Raw genomic sequence first — 25,421 nt, forward strand, 5'->3', positions numbered from 1 at the left:
TTAGCGCTTGCTGCCCGCGCACGACGTCAAGATCAGAAAGATGCACTTGCTTTGACATCACTGCGTCTAAGCCGACAAAATATATTGTTTCTTTGATTTCTTCTTTAGTATTAATGCAATAACCAATTAACCATTAGTGCATATTTTACAGTTACAACAAGCATAGAACTATTGTGGTACGTATTATTAGAACTGTGATGAAAGATATGATCAAAGTTTTGACAGTGCGATGTAGTGAAGCGCTAGTTTCTTTTTACGACCGTACACAAGTCATTGTTTGGAAGAGAGTACACGGGGAGTTGTTGATAACTTTGACGTCATACGAGACAGTGTGATTGGCTGGATAGGAGTGACGTCACGCAGCACAGCACGCGGCTCGACCGAGCCGCGACGGGCGTTAGTTGTCTGTGTGCTTTCTGAGTGAGTGGAGCGTGTGTTAGCGGCACAGAGGGGCCGCCTCCCTGTCTTCGCGACCAGACGCGTTGTGCTGTGCCTTGGATTTGTATTACGCGGATACCCGAGTGCCACTTAACCAACAATTGGAATCGGAATCAAGGTTTGTTTGATTAACTTATAATCTATTAATCAGGTTGACGAGCTTGAGAAGCATGAGAGAGTTCTCTGCAAGAATTCTTAACAAATCTACTTCAGCTGACAAAATAATTTCATATGCTTACACTAGTTTTTTTTGATTTCACTTTTGTGTAAGATCAACCTGCGTGAATTTTATTCCGTAGCCTCCCGAGTTTTTCAGTAATGTAAATAACTCTTGTGAGGTAACTTCTTACGATTTCTGACACTGCTGTCTGATGGCATAGATACATTTAGGTTCGAAATTATTATAATAAGAAACGTTAAGTAAACTAGGCTAGTACGTACTACAGGTTTCTGAAATGATCACTTCTCGCATATTAACATTTTATTTCATATCAGTAACATTATACAGGACATAATTTTATTTTTACAAACTTTTTTAATATTAACTTGCCTATACCTCTGGATCAACGGCGTTTGCTACCCCCTTCCACGACTGGAGTTCGATGATACTGACGTAATATACAAACAAATCGCTTTACTAGGTATAGGAGGGAAGAAAAGTAGTTCATCCATTTATGTAAACTAGGAAATATTGCGCTTTTGAGTTTGATCATTTTCATTAGGTTTTTGTTTAATCAAAATACAGTACATTATTAACAATGAGTGTTTTACTCACGAACTGAGCTGTCCATGTGGACGTATTCATTATGCAGTGTATATTATACTGTCTACAGCACATTAGCGTACAATATATAGAATGAAGTTAAACTGAAAAATAATCATAATATGGATATTTAAACACATTTTTGAAAATGGTGGCCGTTCATTTCGATACAGGCTTCAGTTCTTTTGTGCATATTATCGCACTATAGACTATTGTACCTAATCCCAATTACCAGTTTCGTTCTTCGTACTAGTAACTCATGTTGAAATAATTCTATACCTACTCTATAAAAGAGTACCTTACGTAGCCTACTCTAAATTCAATCTTCACTTCTGTCCGATCCGAAAAGATAAAATTACTCAGACATACTATGTACTGTCCGTCCAAGTGGTTATGTCGCAGGATCGTAGAAAGAGAGGAAATCACGTGACAGTTAATTACTTAACGAGGCCCTTTTATTTAAGTTATTTTAAACAGTTGTATAATATTAGGTAGACGTCCAATTCCTACAAGAAAGTAATGTTCTCAGAAAAGAGCTAAGACAGCCCAGCCACTAGCTGGCGAATAAAAGCTGGTGGGGTGAACCGGGATAAGGCGTAGGCAAATGGATGACAGTACCTGTGCGAAAATGATTTAATATTGAAAGCTCTTTCGTCACTGGAAAACGCGAACATATTTTTGGAACGTACGGTTTACTATGACCGCAAGGCTACTATGACTGTATATGCTGTCTTGGATCTGTGTGGAGGACGGTTGAACTTCATTAGTACAAGGGGTGGGAGTGAAGTATATTAAAAAACTCAGGTACAATAAAAATTGAAGTAAAAATAAAATGATGTCCCTGTATAAGCTTATCCTATGTCAACAATATGTCACCGACGTTAGCCGTTTCGTCACATATATGACTGTTTTATGCTATTAAATACGTCAAAAAAATAATGCAGTAGTGGGTTTTAAATCTGACAGTTTTTAAATCATAGAATTCTTCGTTACACGAGAATACAACCCATTCATCCACCTTTATAATAATAATAATAATAATAATAATAATAATAATAATAATAATAATAATAATAATAATAATAATAATAATAATAAGCGAGCGACATTTCAATCGCAGAAGTCATTTGATTATACCAACGCAGCTTCTACGAAACAGTGTGCGCGCTCACATACACTCACAAGAAAAATAACTACAAGGTACGTTCACAAATTTAATGTATGAAACTATCTCTGAGGAAAATATTTAAATTAATATAAATAACTGTTTCCTAGTTCTTCCCTCTGCTTTCCTCTTTCTTCCTGCAACTCTCCTAACTTCTCTTCTGCTTATTTCCGTTTTCATCTTGTCTTTTTCTTCTTCTTTCCTCTTTACAAAGTTAGTTTCCTTGATTCTTTTTCTTGTTTCTATCGCCACGTGCTTTGTTTTTTTTCTCACTCTATCATTCTTTTCTCCTGATGTTCTTCTTTCAAGACCAAACAAAAATGTATGCTAATTTAGTATTTCGAGATTAGAATAATGACATTCCTATAATTCATCTTTGTATTAATTTTTATTTTATTACTTCTATAAGAAATAGTTTTTTTTTTTTTGTTCTTAATACCGTAGTTGTTTCTTTCATTCTTAATGTGCGTTAACATTATAACAAATAAAATTATCCTGAAAAGTCCTGCATACCTATAGAGCATATTATGAAAGCCAATCTTCAGTATCGAATAGAGATGGGTTCCTTCACAGGTTAGTACGGTGGGAGCGCGAAATTTATAACTCCAATGAATTTGCAGGACGCGTTTCTACATTAAATAACCACTACAATTGACCAATCAGCTACATTTATGTTGTTCGCTATTTAGCTGTATACGTAGTAAAACGAACCAGTAAAATTTCAAATTGTAAGATTATTGTGTCTATTAAGTATATATTACAAAATCATCGTTAAGTTAAGGGTCTATACTAATACTAATACTAATACTATAATAATTCTAATACTAATATGTATATTAATGTGTTAATTTTTATTTTTACTGTGTACATTTTTTTATTGAATTATCGGCTTCTGTTTTTATGTGCTTCGTATTTGATTGTAACAACATTAATATGTATTCCACTATGTTTATTTTTATTTCATGAGGTAAATTTTATGTGACTATCTCTTTTGATCTCATTATGTACCTAAATTGTATCAGTATGTAATTACTTAATTCCGATCCAGTTTTATGTTCAACTGTGTAAGCAAGTTTTAATCCTGGTTGAGTGTAAGAGAAGGCCTTATGGCCTTAACTCTGCCAGGTTAAATAAAGCCATTATTATTATTATTATTATTATTATTATTATTATCAGGGAACGGATTTATATGGACTAAAAATATATGAAATATGTAAATATATATGTAGTTATTTTTACCAAAATATGGAATTAAATATGGATTTTTACCAAAATATGGAATTAAATATGGACTTAAAATTATAAAAAAATGACTATGTACGTTAAATATTGGTACATTTTAATCAAACTAAACAAAAAATATAATGGACGTACCTTATCTTCCAATGTAGTTTCAACAAAACACAATTTTTATTGTCTGTTACCATAACAATAGGTTACAAACATTTCTTTCAAGTGCTGAAAAGTGAATCTTCTTCTATTGTCTCTGAGGATAGATTTATACTGACTAAAAGAGCGTTCGACGTCACAAGAAGTAACTGGTACATAATTCAATTTCACAATGTCTGCTGGGGATAAGTCCAAGTTAATCTTCACTGTTGATTCACCACTCATCACAGCAACAACCTTTTGTAGTTCTTCATATCCAGGGTTTTTTGAAAGTACAGTGTCCACCTTAGCTCTTACTGCATCTGCAACTTTACTTCTACCACGATTCAGTTGTTCCACAGTACTATTTATAATTTCAAAACTTTCAGATAGTGAAAGGTGCCTATTTTGGAGACTTTTGAGCGTTTTTATGATGCATGAAAATGTATGCTGAATGTGAGCTAAGTCATTCTTCACACTTATGTCACAGGTAACTGTTTTCGCAGTATCAATTGAGACTGCATCTTCAGAGTCCAATGCAAGGAGAACATTGTTAATAGAGTCTATATGTTCGGCATAATATTCAACTGCTTCTAGCCATGTACCCCATCTAGTTAAAATTGGCTTTGGTGGCAATGGAATTTCAGGGTACATTTCTTTCAACACGTTAACTCTACTGGGAGCTTTGAGAAATACTTTTTTCACTGATGAAATCAACAAATCTACTTTAGGGAAATTGTCTCTGACCACTTCTGCCACACGATGAAATGCATGCGCCACACAAGTAAAATGAGTCAATTTAGGATATACAACAGATAATGCTTGTCCAGCTTTGACCATATAAGGGGCAGCATCGCTAATAAAGAATAACACATTATCGTACATAATACCCTTTGGCCACAGGATACCCATAGCTTCGTTGAACAGTTTAACTATAGTTTTGTTATTGCACTTTTCTAGAACATCACAATGTAAAAGAATTCGTTCAGAATATTGTTCACTTAACAAACCGATAACTACATTACCAACAAGTCTACCTTCTTTGTCGGGAGTCTCATCAATGGAAACCCAAATTGAACTATCTTTAATTTCATCTCTTATCTTCTGTATTGTCTCATCGTAGATGGATGGAGCATACGTCTTCCTAAGTGTTGACTCATCCGGGATTGTATGTTGAGTATATTTTTCAAGGAATTCCCTGAAGACCTTATTCTTTAGTTTGTAGAGAGGAATATCAGCAGAGATGAGAGAACGACACAGGTCGATGTTAAACTCAGATCTTACATTCGATGTTGTTGGTTGTGTTAAAAACAATTGTCTCTGCTTGGAATTTAGTTGTTTGTTGGCCTGATGTTTACTAGTTGTAATGTGTTGTTGCACCAGGAACTTTTGTGTAGATGATACTGCACACTGACACAAATTACAAAATAATATTTTATTGTCAGTTGATAAACCATCTTCTTTAAATTCTGAAATGTAACTTGTTAGTTTTGATTTTAAATTGACTGAATGACGTACTTTTGGCATATTTACCGTCTTTATAGTATGATTTACAAAACTGAACCTATGTGTACTCTGACTGGCATTTAACTGTTGAGCTGCACAACTGAAGTCTGTTAAAAATTTTAAATTAAATTAGTTTTGTAACTTACTTTCCCATTGTTGATAGGACTGCTAATTTTCAAATAACTCTGATGTTAAAGGGATTACTGAACATGTGTTTAAATCTCTATTGTTGAAATGTATTTTTAAAAGTTAATGGAATTTTGTTTTGTTTTATTGTTAAACCTAATATAATATGGACTGTTTTATATGAAATATGGAAAATATATGGAAATTAACGAAAATATGTACTAAACTCTAAAATATGGAAAAATATGGAAAATAAAAGTAGGATTTTTCAACCCTACACATTGTGAAACATAAAGATAATGCAAAATATAAATTATATTAGCTTTATAAGTAAATATGTATTTACATATAAATCCTTTTCCTGATTATTATTATACATTGCAAATGTAGCCAAACTAAGCTCAGTATTTATAAGTGTATTAAAAATAAAATTATGGTCCTTTAATATCACAAAGACTTACTGTTAATATTCTTTATTTAACAGAAGAAATTACTGAACCATTACAATGTTTCATAGTTTGTATAAATTAGTGCACCTACACCTCAACAGAACAGCTGTCATGGTTGAAATAAATGTATTATGGATTGGGATTTTGGAAATGGAACAGTTCCTGAACATTTCGGTGATTATTACACTTGCTGTCATTTCGGAACTATTCTTTGGAACTAGTACTTTCTTGAAACCGCAACACTGGAAACAGTTCCGGAAAAAGAACGACTTTTCCCACCTCTACGAAGAGGCAGATGTGCAGGATACGCTAGGCTTCAAAGTTGCTGATGCTGTTCGAATCGAAATTACGTGTGATAGCTGGGAGATGTGCGTGGGTTGACAATGGAGAAGTGCAGTAAAACTTGCCTTCCGGACACGTATTCTGGCCGGATGCATGTCTGTCTGCTTTGTTAATTTGCGAGAACGTCACAGTTACTTTCGTCGCACACCCTGAGTATCATTTTTATTGCTGCTTAATATATTCCTCGTGTGTAGTCCACCATTTACTAAGTTGCATGTGTAATAGCGAAGATTCCCGCCTGTGAGAGGAAAATGGGACTTTATGTAGTTTCATATATTGTACGGGTCTGATTAGATTCTGTATCATCTTGCGTTTAATGAATATACTGTAAATGTACAGGGACATCAATTTATTTTTACTAACATTTTTCATATTCACTTGGCTATATCTCTGGATCAACGCCGTTTGCTACCCCCTTCCACGACTGGAGTTCGATGATACTGGCGTAGAATACAAACATATCACTTTGCTAGGTATAGGAGGGAAGAAAAGTAGTTCATCCATTTACGTAAACTAGTAAATATCGCGCTTTTGAGTTTGATAATTTTCATTAGATTTTTGTTTAATCAAAATACAGTGCAGTATTAATAATAAGTGTTTTCACTCACGAACTGAGCTAGCCATTCTGACGTATTCATTATTCAGTGTATATTATACTGTCTACAGCATATTAGCGTACAAGATAGGGAATGAAGTTAAATTGAAAAATAATCATAATATGGATATTTAAACACATTTTTGAAAATGGTGGCCGTTCATTTCGATACAGGCTTCAGTTCTTTTGTGCATATTATCGCACTATAGACTATTACATCTAATTCCAATTACCAGTTTCGTCCTTCGTACTAGTAACTCATGTTGAAATGATGCTTTACCTATTATATAAAAGAGTACCTTACGTACTGTAAATTCAATCTTCACCTCAGTCCGACCCGCACAGATAACATTACTCAGACATGCTATCTACTGTCCGTCCAAGTGGTTATGTCGCAGGATCGTAGAAAGGGGGGAAATCACGTGACAGTTAATTACTTTTATTTAAGTTATTTTAAACAGTTGCGGGTGAGGGAAATCGGGATGCGACGTAGACAAACGGACGACAGTACTAGTGCGAAAATATGATTCAATATTGAAAGGTCTTTCGTCACTGGAAAACGCGAACATATTTCTGGATCGTACTATACTCACTAACTCAATAATGTTTGTGTTTATTACGACCTTAAGGCGACTTTGACTGTATACGCTTGGTTCTGTGAGGAGAAGAGTTGGAAGTTGACTAGTAGAGGGGATGGGAGTGAAGTACATTCAAAAACTCAGGTACAATAAAAATTGAAGTAAAAATAAAATGATGTCCCTGTATAAGTATATGATGTAAACCAGAATTAGAATGACTGTTACACTTTTACTACGTCATACTATTTTTTACCAATAAAACGGCACGGAATGACGTATTTCAACCAATCGTGTCTGCTTATACTGCAATTTTTATCACCTCCCTAGCATTTGTTTTTATCACCTTCTAGCATTTGTTTCTTTGTTTGCCAACATTGTACTTTCAATAATTGTACCTCTTCAAAATATGATTCAAGTTTATTTCATCATTCTTAATGGAACCTTTTCTATCATTTGTCTTGTTTATAATATTTAGGTTATGTTACAGCTTCTGCTGTACGAAATTATGGACAGTCACGTATCAGACATTGTTTAAGATAGCCTTATATTGTTCGAACATGACAGAGGCAACGAAGACGTTAAAAACTTGATATTATTTTATTTAATCGCAAGATCTGTGCTAAAATCCTTAAGCGGTTAAAACATGAGTAGAGGACAGAGAATATTTTTATAACAAGGTGAAACAAACACGACAGGCCTTGTCGGCCTGAGTAGCGTAGTCTGTATAATGCTGTATAGTGTGCTTAAATGCGACAGGCTAATGTCATTAGATTTACTGGCATGTAATAGAACTGTTGCGGAACAAAATTCCGGCACACCGGCGACGCTGATATAACCTCTGCAGTTGCGAGCGTCGTTAAATAAACCGTAGGCCTAATTTAAAATTTAAACGTCAGACCTTCTGCAGAGCGAAATCGGCATTATGTACTTTTTATTTTCTTGCACATCGGACCGTCCTTACGTATTTCTTCATTAATAATTTCTGATGGACAGTATTCCTTTGAAACACTTTTTCCAGTCATTCCCGTCATACTCATAGCCAACGTTAAAAATGGATGTCAAACATTTGGAAATTCAAGACCGTCGTTGAATTAAGATAAAATTATTTTAGACTGGCATCTTAGGATTCATTTAGTCTTAAAGTTTTATATTCCTGGCAGGAAACTTCTAATTTTCTTTTTGACTCGTTAGTTATGCTTTTAACATTTTCAGCATTTTCTCATTTCTTTTGTGTGGCCTGCAATTTGTCGCATAAATCTGATTTCGCATGCTGTAATTTAGAAATGTCTCGTTTCCTAAGAGCAAATTACTAGACCACGTACAGTAGTTATGACAACAAACATGCATAGCGCACCATTCACTATGATGCGCTTCGAAAATCTGTTGTAACTTCGTAATAAGAGTGTAATCTCAATAGTTTATTTACATTTTGTGTTCCAATTAACCTCAGAAATCACTTCCATAAACCGGGGGAGAATTTCAGGTGATCGGGGAGGCCATGCTACTGGACCTCCTCAACCAATCCATAGCTCATATTACCTCCGGTTAGAAAATGGGGTGGTGCCCCGTCGTGCATAAAGAGAAAGACAGCCTACACCACTGAATACTACACGTACTTACTAACTCAAGTAAAATGATAGACTCCCTAATATCTTGGACCGTTGTTTACCACTACATTCTCTGTTTACTTCTGTTGAGGGATGCTATCTACCCTCAAAACATGCACCATTGTTTTGAATTTCGTGAATCACCTTGTATAAAACAAGAGTTCATAAAAATGAGGGACTGGGCACCAAATAACTTGGAATCTGACCGAAATGAGAATGCAGAGACCACGTCGACTGGAAACCTGATATGTCCCACAAGTGCCTTCGTAATAATGCGGAAATGGGAAAGAAGAGGAAAGCGTAAAGACGATGGAGGACGAGTAAATGGAAAAAAAGGACAGGAAGAAGAAAGAATTCGTTTGTAGAATGTGTGATTTTTATCACTATAGACTGCGACTAGAAGTGGAAGGAAAATAAAATGTTGCTTCAGGACAGTTGCGGAAAAGAAGATTATCATAATACCCCGTTCGAAAATAATAGTTACGTGAACAGACAGGAAAATGATAAAAACTGTTAATGAGTTCATGTCGAAATATTCCTTCGAATTGTGCATTCACATCCCTACAGCATATATACAAATACCTGTTAGAAATAAATATAAAGTAAGTACATAATTAAAATAGGACGTTTGATCCAGGGAACATTCGTGTTTGATAGAAGGATAAATCGTTTAATATGTTACTTAATTTAAATTGTATTTAAATAATTAAAATGCGGTCATTTTGGTCCAGAGAGCAATCATTTGGTGCAATGACAATTCCTTTAACTTGTTTCTTAATTGTTATTACATGCAACCATAGTTTAATGAAGATTGACATATCATTTAGTTTTAATGTGTATACTTTATACTTTACTTGCTATAGGTTTCAGAAGTTACTGTAATAACATTGTAGAATTATGTCCATCAAGAGAAACTACACTTCCCAATGGTGAAATAATAATTAAACAATTAATTAGCTTCCGATATTACTTCATACAAACACAGAAAAATTCTCTGTAGGCTATGTTTAATAGATTTCGATTGTTGTTGTCCAAGGCCCCTTATAGACGAAGGCATTTGTTTTTATTTCAGTACAGTGGCTTAGATGGCTTTATTGTAATTTTAAAACTCAGTTATCTCATTAAATATCAGTCCTATCAAAATTTTGTATAGAATAAAACTTATCGGAAATTATTTTTAAAGAACCTTTTGTTATGTAATATTTTTCATGAAAATCAATAATAAGCGAGATATTTCAATTTATTTAATTCAGGCCCCCTTATAGGCCCCCTTTAAATAAAGTATTTTGAATGCCATATAGCCTAAAATCTAAATTACAACGAACTTAATTTATATTCCAATTTTCATATAAATCGGTTGAGCCATTATCGCGTGAAAAGGTAACAGACAGACAGACACAGACAGACATACAAACAAAAATTAAAAGAAAGCGATTTTCGATTTCAGGATGGTTAATTATACATGTTAACTCCAATTATTTTTGCAAAATCGAAAATTACCAGAAAGAATTTGGCTATAGATTTATTATTAGTATAGATTAGTATAGATAACAAATTATCTTATACTAATTGTAAGGGTGAGAAAAATTACTTTGAATGTTGTATTAAATAACAGCGCGAGAACTTCTCCCCAGACGTGTGATAGTATCAAAGTTCCAGAACAGAGATAATTGTTGCGCTCAGGTATGAGTTCGATTCCCGCGTGGGCTAATTACCTGGTTGGGTTTTTCCCGAGGTTCTCCCCAACCGTAAGGCGAATGTCAGGTAATCTATGGCTAATCCTCGGCCTTATCTCGCCGGATACCATTCTTGCTATCACCAATTCCATCGACGCTATATAACCCAGTTAAATAATCAAGTATACACAATCAATGAAGAACTTCGTCACAGTTCTGAACATCCCTCAATCTCCGTAATATTGGTATCTGTCAAACAAGAACGAGGCCTTTTGATAGTAGTCCACAGCAGTTCTTCAGTACCGGTACTCTTTTGGTGTGTGTGTGTGTGTTTCTCTCTTTTTTTTTTTTTAAGCAAAACAGGCCAGACGCCTAGCCCTGAAGTAAGAGAGAGAAAACAAGAAGAGGGACACGGAAGGCAGAAAGGGGAGAGGGAGTAGGAGACTTAGAAGAATAGAGAAGAAGAGAAATGAAAGAAAGAAAGAAAGAAAGAAAAAAAAAAACAGCGAGGATGGTATGGCTACGAACATCGTAGAAGGAAATTGTCTTGAAGATGTTGAATTGACCTTCCTCATCGCCCTTAATGTCACAATCTTTGTGCGAATTAAAAACTTCTCTGCTCGTCGTATTGAACGCTATTATAAAACATTTCGCCCTGCTGGACAGTGAGTTTCTAATTAATATGCAGACCTAATTCATAATCAAAGACAATAAGAGCATAGTACTGTTCTCCAACCCGGAGATTAAGCGTGAAAGGAATGTGCTTACTATTGCGTCATCTATTGGAGCTAAGTACATAGATAATATTACCGTTATAACGTCAGTTTAAAAAACATGCGCTCTCCTGAATATGTTATTTCCTGTATGGAGGGATGAAAAAACCAGGAAATTAACCGTGATCTAATATTGTAACTAGGATAGTATAAATATGTATCAGTGTTATCGTTTGTGCTTTGAGAGTTAGCTAATGGAGATGCGTGTACCCACGTGTGTGACCTTATGGCATCAACATTCATTCATAGCATCACCCCGCTGCCTCTCATTCCCCTGAGACTTTCTCCTGGTTGTAGTACAGTATGGACTACATTTCTACATTTGTTATTTTCAACACAAAATGTGGTGAATATTTTTATTTCTGTATCTCATTTGTACATTACTTTCGGATCGTGTGTGTGTGTGTGTGTGTGTGGTAAAGGTTGACCTAGAAGTTCAATAGCTCTTCCGCTTTTAAATTAGAGTACTACCTACAGTATGTATATTTGTACATTGTCATTATTACAAGAGTATATCTTAAATGGAAAACGCGGCGTCTAATCTATCCCAGGTCATGGAAACCACAGTCAGCAGTTGCAGTCTTCTTCTGCAGAACCTGGAATATTTCTAAACATTAACAGTAGAATGACAACATTTATAAAGTGTACTTTCCTGATAAGAAAGAAACTTTTCCGTCCTCCTGTTAAACATAGCTTCATTTAATTAAAAAATGAAACTGAAAGTAAAATTCTATCTTTCGGAGCTTATATTTTGTGTCTTTAAATTTACTTGCTGATAATCATGACAGTGATATTGATGGACTGTGCGCAAGTGTAGGCCTTGAAAATATTAGGGATGACAATGATTATTATTACAGCCAATAAACTACACATTAAGAAAAGTAACTATTGATCTATTAAAACAATCATTATTATGTCACTTTAGTCGTAATGAGAACAAACACGAAACATAATGCAGCCAGTGCTGAATTGTGGTAGTCGTAACTTAATAATAGTAGTAGTAGTGGTGGCGGTGGTGGTGGTGGTGGTGGTGGTGGTGGTGGTGGTGGTGGTGATAGTTTAGCTTTATTTTGTCTGACAGAGTTAAGGCCAAAAAGCCTCCTCTTCCACTCAAATGCATGCATACATACAGACATACCTACCTACATATAGACAGGGTGTTTAAAAAGTGTCGCATACTATTAAAAGAGGTAGCATAGGTCGAAACTATGAAAAAAGTTCCTATAAATAAGTGTCCGGAAACAAGTATCTGTTGAGATATGGGCCATCTGTATTGTGGCCTATGATCGTCATTCGTTTAAAAACACAAAACAATGGTCCATGTTTTGAGAGTGGATAGCATCCCTCAACAGAAGTAAACTGAATGTATTTGTAGTAGAAAAGAAAGGTTCAGGATACTACGAAGTCTATCATTTTACTTTAGTTAGTAAATACGTGTACGCCTAGTATTCAGTGGTGTAGGCTGTCTTTCTCTTTATGTACGACGGGGCACCACCCCATTTTCTAACCTGAGGTAATATGAGCTATGGATTGGTTGACGAGGTTCAGTAGCATGGCCTTCCCGATCACCTGATTTAAATTCTTTGCATGTCTAGTTATGGGGACATTTAAAGACATTGGTGAATACCACATCAAGGATGAGAATGGTGACTTGCTTGCAGACTCTCCATCAATCCTAAACAGATGGAAAAACTATTTTGCGCAACTACTAAATGTACATAGGCCAAATAGAAATGATCGGGACGAAATTGAAATACAAACTGCTGAGCCATTTATACCCGAACCCACGCTTTCAGAAGTCGAAATTGCGATAGAAAATCTGAAAAAGTAGAAGTCTCCAGGTATCGATCAAATTCCAGCAGAATTAATACAAGAGGGTGGGAGTGCATTATATAGCGAAATTTATAAACTTGTACTTGCTATTTGGGAAAAGGAAATTGTACCAGAACAATGGAAGGAGTCCATAATTGTACCTATTTTTAAAAAGGGGGACAAAACCAACTGTGGTAACTTTCGAGGAATATCACTTTTGTTGACGTCGTACAAAATTTTGTCCAATATTCTTTTGAGAAGATTAACTCCGTACGTAGATGAAATTATTGGGGATCATCAGTGTGGTTTTCGGCGTAATAGATAGACTATTGATCAGATTTTTTGTATTCGACAGATAATGGAGAAAAAATGGGAGTATAAGGGTACAGTACATCAGTTATTCATAGATTTCAAAAAGGCTTATGACTCGGTTAAGAGGGAAGTATTATATGATATTCTTATTGAATTTGGTATTCCCAAGAAACTAGTTCGATTAATTAAAATGTGTCTCAGTGAAACATACAGCAGAGTCCGTATAGGTCAGTTTCTAACTGATGCTTTTCCAATTCACTGCGGGCTAAAGCAGGGAGATGCACTATCACCTTTACTTTTTAACTTCGCTCTAGAATATGCCATTAGGAAAGTTCAGGATAACAGGCAGGGTTTGGAATTGAACGGGTTACATCAGCTTCTTGTCTATGCGGATGACGTGAATATGTTAGGAGAAAATACACAAACGATTAGGGAAAACACGGAAATTTTACTTGAAGCAAGTAGAGCGATCGGTTTGGAAGTAAATCCCGAAAAGACAAAGTATATGATTATGTCTCGTGACCAGAATATTGTGCGAAATGGAAATATAAAAATTGGAGATTTATCCTTCGAAGAGGTGGAAAAATTCAAATATCTTGGAGCAACAGTAACAAATATAAATTACACTCGGGAGGAAATTAAACGCAGAATAAATATGGGAAATGCGTGTTATTATTCGGTTGAGAAGCTCTTATCATCCAGTCTGCTGTCGAAAAATCTGAAAGTTAGAATTTATAAAACAGTTATATTACCGGTTCTTCTGTATGGTTGTGAAACTTGGACTCTCACTCTGAGAGAGGAACATAGGTTCAGGGTGTTTGAGAATAAGGTGCTAAGGAAAATATTTGGGGCTAAGCGGGATGAAGTTACAGGAGAATGGAGAAAGTTACACAACACAGAACTGCACGCATTGTATTCTTCACCTGACATAATTAGGAACATTAAATCCAGACGTTTGAGATGGGCAGGGCATGTAGCACGTATGGGCGAATCCAGAAATGCATATAGAGTGTTAGTTGGGAGACCGGAGGGAAAAAGACCTTTAGGGAGGCCGAGACGTAGATGGGAGGATAATATTAAAATGGATTTGAGGGAGGTGGGGTATGATGATAGAGACTGGATTATCTTGCACAGGATAGGGACCGCTGGCGGGCTTATGTGAGGGCGGCAATGAACCTTCGGGTTCCTTGAAAGCCATTTGTAAGTAAGTAAGTAAGGTGAATACCACATCCATCGATAACGTACAAGCGTTACAGGAGCATGTATCCAATGTATGTGAGTAAATCCGACAACAACCAGGTGATCGCAAGAGTTTGTGATTCACTGAGAAGGGCTGAAGCATGTGTAATAATGCGTGGTAACTACATAGAGCACCTTCTGTAGTGTCTACGTAACAGACAGGTGGGTGTCATAGGCCACAATACAGTATGGCCCATATCTCAACAGATATTTGTTTCCGGACACTTACTTGTTTATAGGAACTTTCTAGTTTCGAACAATTCTACCTCCTGTAAAAATATGCGACACTTTTTAAACACTGTATATACTGTACACACAGTGTAAACTGTATAAGCTGCCAGAAAAATACTGATGAGAGCATAAATAACTGGAGAAAGAATTTCAAATATTTTTTTTTCTGTAACTGTTAAGGTTTCCCTAGGGAAAAAAAAGTGTTTCGCGAGTTTAAAGTTTTTGAAAATGGCAATAGACTGTAAATATTTAATTTTCCCGATACGTACGCCAAAACAGTTGTTTGTTACTCTTTTGTATATTGGTATGTGTTGGGCGCAAGGTCATTGGCAATGGCATTCACATTCAGTCGAAATGTAAACAAATAATTAGAGCATTATCAATCTAAAAACATAGTACAATGTACTAAATTACAAATTAAAAATTAAATTATAAGAATTACATAAATTTCACTAGACATTTTGTTCAATAGACTCTATATAATTTTGGCAGTTTATATCGTTTACATCCTATATAAATGCTGCCACATTGTCGAGCATACTTGTATCACACTTGACTAGGCCCGTAACACACTATACCGAGAACTATGAACTGTGTTTGGAGACCTCAATCAACGAGTTATAATACTGTACTAGTAACATAACTCATTGTTAAGCGATACTTTGATCTTCACACTAATAGCGGGAAATATGTTGCTACAAAGTGGAACCATCTCTGGATAGATCTTTAAAACAGGATTTTTATTACGCCATACGGAAGGATGTGTGGTATGAGTTGATAGAAATTAAATCCGTGGCGCTACAGCTCATGAAGGACCAAGACCGACCAGCCGGCTGCTGGCCTCACGTCCACATGCCGAAGCAGAGATGGAATTTGATAGAAATAATGTTACATAAATTTGAACAGCTGACTTTCTATTAATATATTGTTCAGTTTTACTCATCTAATATAGCCTACTCGTAAATTTTATAGACTAAAATTCGGATAGGTTACCTTGGGAACGGGAAATACAGGTGATGGGGGTAGCTATGTTTTAAAAAATCGCTATGCCTTATTTTGAGCGTTATTACGTGATAAAGGAAAGCATTTTCCATAGCGTGACAAACGCATTACATATTTCTCGCTGTGGTGTGTTATACTGGCCTAACTGACGGGCTCCTAGCAGTAGCAACAAGTTGGTAATGTCATGACATCAAATTCGTAAGCCATGCGGCTAGCGAGCTGTCACAAGTCGAAAGAAACATTAATGCTACTACTATACCCATGTAGTTAACACACACTCACCTCTGTACCAACAGGAAGCATGATTCAACTACTGTACACACAGTAAGCATGCGCTCGCACACAAGGTCACAGTACTATGTATATACGGCATGCGTTGCGTACTACTGCATAACACTTTCAGTCCTGAAAACCTTGGAATTAAATTCATATCTGATCTTAGGGTACGAACGCCGTTGACACGGTAAGCTTGGAGGTAAGAGGTTGATATTAACAAGAACGGATCTGCATTCCGACGAGTTCCAACCACTGGCAGACATACTGTATGTGGTAGAAGAATACTGCAAAAGACGTAATTTTCCGATGTATCGGACATACTGAACGGAAACACATTGGATTACGAAACGCGCGCGGGTCTTATACAGGGACATCATTTTATTTTTACTTTAATTTTTATTGTACCTGAGTTTTTGAATGTACTTCACTCCCACCCCTTCTACTAATGAAGTTCAACCGTCCTCCACACAGATCCAAGACCGCATATACAGTCATAGTAGCCTTACGGTCATAGTAAACAGTACGTTCCAAAAATATGTTCGCGTTTTCCAGTGACGAAAGAGCTTTCAATATTGCATCATTTTCCATTTGCCTACGTCGCATCCCGGTTTCCCCCACCTGCTTCTATTCGCCTCTCTGTAAATGCTAGTGGCTGGGCTTTCTTACATCTTTTCTGAGAACATTAATTTCTGTTAGAAATTGGACGTCTACGTAATATTATACCCATACAATTGTTTAAAATAACTTAAATAAAAGGGCCTCGTTAAGTAATTAACTGTCACGTGATTTTCTCCCTTTCTACGACGCTGCGACGTAACCACTTGGACGGACAGTAGATAGCATGTCTGAGTAATCTTATCTTTTCGCATCGGGCAGAAGTAAAAATTGAATTTACAGTACGTAAGGTACTCTTTTATAGAGTAGGTACAGAATTATTTCAACATGAGTTACTGATACGAAGTACGAACCTGGTAATTGGAATTACGTACAATAGCCTATAGTGCGATAATATGCACATTAGAACTGCAGCCTGTATCGAAATGAACGGCCACCATTTTCAAAAATGTGTTTAAATATCCATATTATGATTATTTTTCAATTTAACTTCATTCTCTATATTGTACGCTAATGTGCTGTAGACAGTATAATATACACTGCATATTGAATACGTCCGCATGGAAAGCTCAGTTCGTGAGTAAAAACACTCATTGTTAATACTGTACTGTATTTTGATTAAATAAAAACCTAATGAAAATTATCAAACTCGAAAGCGTGATATTTCCTAGTTTACGTAAATGGATGAACTACTTTTCTTCCCTCCTATATTTAGTACAGTGATTTGTTTGTATATTACGCCAGTATCATCGAACTTCAGTCGTGGAAGGAGGTAGCAAACGGTGTTTCCGGTTCTTAATCGTTGATCCAAAGGTACGTATAGCCAGGTTAATATTAGAAATGTTAGTAAAAATAAAATGATGTCCCTGTATTAACGAACATTTCTCTGTAGAGATTTAAGTCATTGCCGAAGCTGATATGTAAATTAATATTAATAGTCATTTATGATACAAGTTCATAAGGAATTCATTTTGGCTTCGTCTCGTTTCACAAACGTGCCAAACACATGCCAAAATGATAACTTTACGAATGTGTATCATACAATATTTTTTCTACATTAAATAAATATTTCAAGTTCGAGAGGCACTAAGATCACGATGACCACCTCTGTGGTGTAGGAGTCAGCATGCTGGTCTCTTACGCAGAGGTCTCGGGTTCGATTCCCGGTCGGGTTGAATTCCCTGGTTGAGTTTTTCAGGGTTTTCCCTCAACCGTAAGGCAAATGCCAGGAAATTCGGTCCACAATATCCCTGAATATCACCGGCCTCATTCATCACCGAAATCATATTCATAACAAATCAGTATTTTTTTTATTTTATTGGGTTATTTTACGACGCTGTATCAATATCTCAGGTTATTTAGCGTCTGAATGAAATGAAGGTGACAATGCGGGTGAAATGAGTCCGTGGTCCAGCACCGAAAGTTACCCAGCATTTGCTCGTATTGGGTTGAGGGAAAACCTCGGAAAAAACCCCAACCAGGTAACTTGCCCCGACCGGGATTCGAACCCGGGCCACCTAGTTTCGCGGCCAGACGCGCTGACCGTTACTCCACAGGTGTGGACAAATCAGTAATACATATACAGTTGCCATCTAGTACAGAACAATAGAACCAGTCTCAACAATAGTACACAGGCCTTCGGATTTCACCTAAAAATGATTAACTCGCGATATGACCAAAGATGTTAAAGCGAGTATAAATAACAGCGAGGAAAAAAAAGATCACGATGTCATGGCCGTCTAAACTCAGAACCATTAAGAAATGAGTATCTATGGAATGACAGCCTGTTTGAAATGACAGCTTGTTTTGTTCATGATCACGATTTCATGGCCGTCTAAACCGGCGATAATCAACAATGCTATATCTGATTGCGGTAATTTCGAGAACATTGTATGGTTGCTGAATATTCAGGTTTCGAGCAGGTACCCTACCCAATCCTAGACCAGCCCCTTCTGTGCGTCGACAGCGACGATCTGGGAATGCTATGGAATGATGATGAAGTGGAGATCGATGTTGATGTACAATACATGGAAATGGGAGAACCCGAGAAAAGCTCAAAGTTGTCTATCACAGTGTCATTATGTTTTAATGTAGAATCCCATACCTGGCCGGGACTTGAACGTGGGCCGCTTGCTTATACAGGGACATCATTTTATTTTTACTTCAATTTTTATTGTACCTGAGTTTTTTAATGTACTTCACTCCCACCCCCTTCTAGTAAACTTCCAACCGTTCTCCACACAGCACCAAGGCCGCGTATGAGATACTGAGTATAGTACGTTCCAGAAATATGTTCGCGTTTTCCAGTCACGAAAGAACTTTCGATATTGAATCATATTTTCTCACAGGTACTGTCGTCCGTTTGCCTACGTCGCATCCCGATTTCCTCCCACCCGCTTCTGCTCGCCCCTCTGTGAAAGCTAGTAGCTGGGCTGTCTTAACTCTTTTCTGAAAACATTAATTTGTTAGAAATTGGACGTCTACGTAATATTATACAACTGTTTAATATAACATAAATAAAAGGGCCTCGTTAAATAATTAACTGTCACGTGATTTCCCCCCCCTCTTTCTACGACCCTGCGACAAAACCACTTGAACGGACAGTAGATAGCACGTCTGAGTAATTTTATCTTTTCCGATCGAGCATAAGTGAAGATTGAATTTACAGTACGTAAGGTCTCTTTTATAGAATAGGTACAGAATTATTTCACTATCAGTTACTAGGACGGAGAACGAAACTGATAATTGGAATTAGGTACAATAGTATATAGTGAGATAATATGCACAAAAGAACTGAAGCCTGTATCGAAGTGAACAGCCATCATTTTCAGAAATGTGTTTAAATATCCATATTATGATTATTTTTCAATTTAACTTCATTATCTATATTGTACGCTAATGTGCTGTACACAGTGTAATATAAGCTATACTGCATAATGAATACGTCAGAATGGATAACTCAATTCGTGATTAAAAACACTTATTGTTAATAGAGTATTGTATTTTAATTAAACAAAAACCTAATGAAAATTATCAAACCCAAATTCGCGGTATTTCCTAGTTTACGTAAATGGATGAATTACTTTTCTTCCCTCCTGTACCTAGTAAAGTGATTTGTTTGTATTTTACGCCAGTATCATCGAACTCCAGTCGTGGAAGTGGGCAAGTTAATCCGAAGGTATAGCCAGGCTAATATTAGAAATGTTAGTAAAAATAAAGTGATGTCCCTGTATAAACTGCAAACGCAGTGTCGTTTAGTTATCTGTGATTTCGAACAAAATGTTAACCGTTTTGCTTAATCATCTGCAATAATGAGATGTGGAGTAAGGAAAATAAATCTACTAATTCAAGGGAAGGTTAGTGTAAAGGTTGCTACTATTTGGTCTTTAAGTCAACACCTTCAGAATAAAAACAGCTGTAATATTTGACATCCGGCTTTCTAATGCTCCATGGAGCAGTGGATTTCATTAGATACATTTAAGGCGTGCAAATTTATCTAGTTCCGGTATCGAAAACCAAACAAGAAGTCCTGTATCTTTCTATCATGATTGCCCTTGGATTTAAAATGATTACTATCGGAAATTAAATGAATTTTTTTTTTTCCTTTTTATGATCTGTAGTCTTATCGAATAAAAAAGAGGAATGGAAGGTCGCAATACTTCGGTCCATAAGTGCAACCTAATCATTTTTAAGTTGAAGGTCAAACGAATGGTTGGACGAGAAGCAATCTGCTCAAGTGTGCAGTTTTTTAATGTAAATTAGAAGTTAAAATGATCAACTTCTTTATGGGACGGGAACATCCGATAGAGTTTAATACATTTTTTTCCTATTTGCTTATTCTTATGTTTTGTTAAATCCGTTTCTTATTCGTGAAAGTTAATCGTGTCCTCTACAACACAAGCGATAGTTTTATATTTGAAAATTGAGCGAAAATGGATTGAATTCCCGGTGTGGAATTGTGTTATATCCCTCCAATAGATACTGTGATCCGCTCCGTAGCTGCGTGGTCTAAGGCGTCATGCCTTGGACTAGCATTATGAAATAAATCTTTATTCCAGTTTTCATTGGGGGAAGAAATTTTCCTATGAAATATCGGCCAGTGTATGGGGGCATCGTGATAAATATGGAGAGCTACAGTACAGAGAGTAGCGAAATCTAGTTTCGCAAGTCAGCTATAACAGCAGACGAGAAACGTTGTACAGGGACATAATTTTATTTTTATTAACATTTTTAATATTAACCTGGCTATATCTTTGGATTAAAGGTCTAGAACCGGAAACACCGCTTGCTTCCCCTTCCAAGACTAGAGTTCGATGATTGGCGTAAAATACAAATCACTTTACTATGTATAGGAGGGAAGGAAAGTAGTTCATCCATTTATGTAAACTAGGAAATATCGTAATTTTGAGTGTGATAATTTTCATTAGGTTTTTGTTTAATCAAAATACAGTACTGTATTAACACTTAATATTTTTACTCACGAATTGAGCTATCCATTCGGACGTATTAATTATGCAGTGTATATTGTACTGTTACAGCACATTAGCGTACAATATAGAGAATGAAGTTAAATTGAAAAATAATCATAATATGGATATTTAAGCACATTATTGAAAATGGTGGGTGTTCATTTCGATACAGGCTTCAGTTCTTTTGTGCATATTATCGCACTATAGACCATTGCATCTAGTTCCAATTGCCAGTTTCGTCCTTCGTGTGAGTAACTCATGTTGAAATAATTCTGTACCTACTCTATAAAAGAGTACTTTACGTAGGCCTACTGTAAATTCAATCTTCACTTCTGCCCGATCCGAAAAGATAAAATTATTCAGAAATGCTATCTACTGTCCGTTCAAGTGGTTTTCTCGCAGGGTCGTAGAAAGGGGGGGGGAAATCACGTGACAGTTAATTACTTAACGAGGCCCTTTTATTTAAGTTATTTTAAACAGTTGTATAATATTACGTAGACGTACAATTCCTAACAGAAATTAATGTTTTCAGAAAAGAGCTAAGATAGCCCAGTTACTAGACTTTACAGAGGGGCGAACAGAAGCAGGTGGGGGAAACCGGGATGCGACATAGGCAAACGAACGACAGTACCTGTGCGAAAATATGATTCAATAGTGAAAGCTCTTTCGTCACTGGAAAACGCGAGCATATTTATGGAACGTACTATACTCACTAACTCAGTACTACATACGCGGCCTTGGTTCTGTGTGGAGAACGGTTGGAAGTTTACAAGTAGAGGGGGTGGGAGTGAAGTACATTAAAAAACTCGGGTACAATAAAAATTGAAGTAAAAATAAAATGATGTCCCTGTACTATCCCCACATTATTCCTGTACTGATTGCATGATCGTTTACCTCTGCTTGCTGAAGCGTGTGGATGTGAAGTCAGCATGAGCTGTCGCGCAACAAATTATTGTAATAGATACTGCAGTGTGTCCCTTTGCTGATAGCTGTCCTGTCTTGTATCAAAATTAGGTGATGACGGTTACATTACTCCATATTACTACATTGTTTTTTTACAGATGACTAGGTCGATATAGGAAGATTAGAAGATTAAATTCATGTAGCAGTGAATAAATTAAGTCATGTTGTCAAATAACTCAATGTGAAAATTTCAATTGAGAAAACTAATGTTACAGAGTTTAAATAAGAGTAAATTAAATTAGGACGAAAATTTTAATAGGTTTTTAAATAATACAGTGCTTTTCAAAAGTAACTCATAGTTGCAATTAAAACTGAATGAGTGGATTTTGAAGAAAAATCTTAGGCACGTCAAACCTTGTGTTCAGGAAGGAATATTTCCATGGAAACAAAATATTTTTGCGACTGTTGGGAAAGTTATGGCGTCATCAAGAACATTTTAAATTACACCCGATAGTTTTTAATACCATCTAAAGTAGCATATTTTGTGCAGTACTGTACATTTTTTGTTTTATACAGAAGCTCTATGACTATGGTTACTATTATAATAATTTTATTGTTGATGCATTTTGTTAGCCCTTGTGTTATGAAAAGCATGTTTGTTGATGGAATCAACATAACATAATAATTAATGTTCTTGACACAAAATGAGAGACTTGAGATCCTAATCACAATAGGATTTATAGCGTTACCACTACTGTTATACGAAGTGAAAACTGGATGTTGACAACAACCAAATTAAAACATATGGGCTATTCCATCTCAAATCAACCGAAATATAGAGAAAATTTACCTTGCAATTTTTAAATACAATGAAACTTTTCTGTCCGTTGACAACTGTGATACAATGCTTTGTGCAAAGTTTGAGGCATCAGAACTTCATAGTGTTTAAATTAAAGATATTTAAATTTATCATATTTTCATAAAATTAGCAACTTTAAACTGTTGTGGTTCCGAAATCCTTTCACCCAATGATCAAAATCATGGTTTATTTTGATGCTGAGAAATTAAAGTTTATATTGACATGTAAACAGTTTTTTCTTACTTTTTATGGAAATGGAGAAATTGAGATTTTTCTTCATTAAGACTCCTTTGCCCACGAAAAAATATTTTTAAAATATATGGTTAGATTCCGCATTGAAAGTACAAATAAACACATATTTTGTACTGGTGCACCGCTGATAAGAAAGTATTGAAAATATCAAATAAAGAAAATAAATAGTACGCGCGTGAACTAACCAGCTGACTGTGAGACGGGAACTAGCCGAGGCAAGCAAGGCCAGGAAACAAACACGTGATGTTTCGTCTAGTAGCGCATAGCTGAGCTAACTTCTAGCTTTATCACAAGTTTTCATAAACACAGGAGTAAAATGACGCCCAACGCTCGCTTATCTTCATCTCTCGGCCAGTGCGTGCGATACTGCGCCGTTCAAGTTTAGGCATGTGAAAGTAATTTATTTAATACCCTCGAAACTTATTGCCGAGCCACTAATGAAACAATGCCGAATCCTTCTTAATAATGCAAGGTTTTTTTTTTTCAATATTTTTTACATTTTTACAAATGGGCAAAAAGCCTAAAAGTAAGCAAAATCAGATTATCTGTCTCTCTGCATACAATTAAAATAAGTGTTACTTGTTATCATAACCTACCAAATGTCAGCTTCAAAATGAGCTCCTGTTCAATGTTCTGCAGTAAACGGTTCCAGAGTTCTAAGCGCTGAAAGAGGCTTGTTTTTATAAAATACGCTAAATTTGTCGCTTAATAGTACGAAAACAGTTTGACTTTCGATACTATATTTTTGAAAATGCACTCTCCTCAGCACCTTGTATAAATAGGGAAAAAATTAGAGTATAAAAAATGCGAAGTTTTTTACTGATAGATTTCATATGGAATAGCCCATATATAGAATCAACTGGAATGAGGTTTCTTCACTATGTGTAACTGATTACTCATTGCTTGATCATGAGCTAAGTATAATTAAATTAGGAAAGAACTGACCGTTGAGAGCATCACAGATATAATTACACGATATAGAAATTATTGAATTAAAAACATCGTACGCGATTATAGGATAGCCAGAACGGCACTACAGTGTAAATTGTAAACCTACAGGATAACGAAGCCAAGGACACACTTAGAAGGGATACAGAGAACAAACTTCAGGAACTGGAAGGGGTCTAAGACCTAAACCTTGGTGTCGATTATGATAATGGTGATGATGATTACATGTCCATGGAGTTCTACTGTTTTTGAGAGTCCTCACAAGGATGGGGATGGAAATGATTCAACACATCCTTGAAAGTAGATGATGTTTATAATTATGTTTGTTTTTAAAAGTATACAATATCCCTATGCGTTCACTTGATTTTGAACAGCGATTTATAAAAAAAAAATTATTTAATATAATATGGCACTCTAGAATGCCCAAAGGTTTATTATGAATTCATATTTTAATGATTATAAATCCTCAACTTTACTAATACTTCTGTTTTCGTCTTCGGGATGAAATAAAAATATGTATATCCATATTTAGAGTTTTCTGTTGGCTTGATATTCGTTAATGGATTTAAAATTAATGCCATTCTGTGGGGGGGGGGGGAAGACGATGCATGTACCAAACGTATCTATACGTAAACTTGGGTGAGATGGACACTTATTTGTATTAGAATTATAGCTCACGAATTTAAATACATTCTTAAATATTTTAGGTAATGGCCCACTCACATATAAACGTATCGATACACAATGAACTTTTCACAAAAAACATTGAATGTTTCGGGTTTTGCAGAAACTTAAAACTTGCAAAAATGCCGAGAAACATTATATTCAGGCTTTCTGGACACAAAAGCTTAATTATATATTTTTTTCTTTTAACCTTTAAAAAGGTCATAAACCGCAGACTCAGACTGGAGGCTCTTAACTCCTGTGTATTCCCGGTGCTAACATACGGTTGCCAAACCTGGGCCCTCACAGAGAGGCAAAAGGTGAACATCGAAATATGCCAAAGGAAAATGGAGAGGAAGGTAGTTGGCGTTTCACTGAAAGACAAAGTCTCCAACACGGCACTGCAGAAAATTACAGCTTCTGAGATTATCACAGAAAAAGTGGAAGTGGGGTG

General features: G+C 35.9%; 1 protein-coding gene across 1 annotated transcript in view; it reads left to right on the plus strand.

Moving 5' to 3' along the window:
* The first annotated feature begins 408 nt into the window (after positions 1–408).
* The window catches only part of rau (RA domain-containing protein rau), a 376,163-nt gene continuing 351,150 nt past the window's right edge, over positions 409–25,421 (plus strand). Inside the window, exon 1 of the mRNA XM_069812601.1 lies at positions 409–556. The gene's annotated coding sequence lies outside the window, so the exon portion shown is untranslated. The remainder of the gene's footprint in view (positions 557–25,421) is intronic.

Source organism: Periplaneta americana, chromosome 16, assembly GCF_040183065.1.
Source record: "Periplaneta americana isolate PAMFEO1 chromosome 16, P.americana_PAMFEO1_priV1, whole genome shotgun sequence".
In the NCBI taxonomy this organism is placed as follows: Eukaryota; Metazoa; Arthropoda; class Insecta; order Blattodea; family Blattidae; genus Periplaneta; species Periplaneta americana.